The following is a 1865-nucleotide window of genomic DNA, read 5'->3' on the forward strand; positions in this document are numbered from 1 at the left end:
AGACCTGTTTTATTTTTAAAAAAAACTGCCTACATATGCAGCCTCTGCTCTCTTCAGTACGAAGCTTCGTCCACGGTTTATCGAACCGTTTAAGGTTGTGGCCAAGCGGGGCCTAGCGTATACGCTAAATCTCTCAAAACGGATGCGCACCCACCCGTTGTTTCACGTGGGCTTGCTCAAGCCGTACCGGGATCCGGCGCAAGTGAACGCGGAAGCGCTGGCGCTGGAGCGGATCCCACGGGCCCTCGGCCACCCAGGAGTTGAACCAGCAACTGGTTCTGAGCACGGGGCGCAACAGCCTTCATTTCTAATGGCGGCGAGAGCTCCACCGCCGCATGTAGCGACGCATTCGCCTGATCCACAGCTAGGAGTCGCCCCGACAGAGCGTGGTAACCTTCAAGGCGAGGCAGCCGGCGCACGACATGCTTTAAATCGTCAAGAGCGTCCGCACAGCGATATTCTGCTTCAACATGACGCTCAGCGGAGCTCTGATCACGAAGGATCTTGTCCTCAAGGGCTCAAAAATCATCACGGGTCACCGGACAGCGGTCAGACCGGTCGTCACCACGATCAAACCCAATATCTGGTGAAGTGGCGGGGATATCCCGACTCTGAATACTCGTGGGGGTTTGAGGCGCCACTTCGGCAAAGATGCCCAGTCGCCGTGGACGCTTTTGATTGAAAGGATCAGAACGTCCCGCGTCATCAGACGCCCCGTGCTTCCCGAAATAACCAGGGGAAGTAGAAGGGCCATGAGCTGAGCTCAAGCAAAAGCCCTGAGTTCTAGCGGTCGAAGACACAGAGCTCACGGGAACGTTGAGGGTTAACCCGTACGTCGCAGGGCGACAATCCAAAGGAATTCGACAGCGTGCCCTAAGTTTTTAGCAAACACAAATTGGAGGTGTCGCTTCACACACACGCCCACTTCCTTGTGGCTCTACAGTAGGTCATACATTGAGGAAAGATTCCAGCGCCGTGGCACCCATCGCTCAAAGAGCGCTTCGTCATCTGTAGCGCTTTCGCCAGGGGCGAGCACTACAGGTATCGTCAATGCGGGTAGACGAGAACCACCTCGTTAAGCACGTAGACGAGTGCGAAAAACATCCAACGGAAATTCTTGTGGAACCAAAATCGAGCTCGAAGAGCCTTCCGTTTAGCAAGTTCATCTTTCGTTCTGGCAGGGGTCCCGATGATATGGACGCGTAACGATCGGGTTACCGCGTCCTTCCCTTCAACAGCGGGATCTGCTGGGCGAAAGCCATATTCCACACGAGAGTCAATGACCGGCCGTGGATGGGCGCGCTTTAGAGCCGCCTTATGGGCAGCTTCAAGCTGCCGCCTCTGAGCCCCGTCGAGGCCATTGGTGATTACACCACGTTCCTCGGTTGACGAAAAGTAAAAAAACGGACATGGGGTCAGCAAGGCACGAGCAGGGCTTGTCTCACGCCGCTGGCGCAGCTCGCCTTCCTCGTCATTCCATCCGGGAAAAGGAGTGTCAGACTCGTAGTCGACCACCTCTACATGCTCAACGAGGTCAACCATCATTGAAAGTGTGCGCAAAGCGCGACGCTCGTGCTCATCGAGCCTACAAAGTACATCCCTCGGGGCCGCAAAAACACTGTCCGGCATCGCGTTGCGTGCCGGAGACGAATTTGTGCTCTGCCTGTGCTCGCTATTCGAACCAGCGAGACTTGGTGACTTCCGTGTCGTGGACACAGGGCTGTTGCAGTGTCGAGCGGAGACGCGAGCCTCGTTAAGGCAATAATCGATTGGAACTGTAAATGTTCTCAATCTTAATGAGGGAGACTGTAACGGGGTTACACGTACCCTGGTAACAGGAGTGTGTGTCACACGAGATGTGCATG

The sequence above is a fragment of the Plasmopara halstedii genome, assembly GCF_900000015.1.
Source record: "Plasmopara halstedii genome assembly, contig: Scaffold_3120, whole genome shotgun sequence".
Classification (NCBI taxonomy): Eukaryota; Oomycota; class Peronosporomycetes; order Peronosporales; family Peronosporaceae; genus Plasmopara; species Plasmopara halstedii.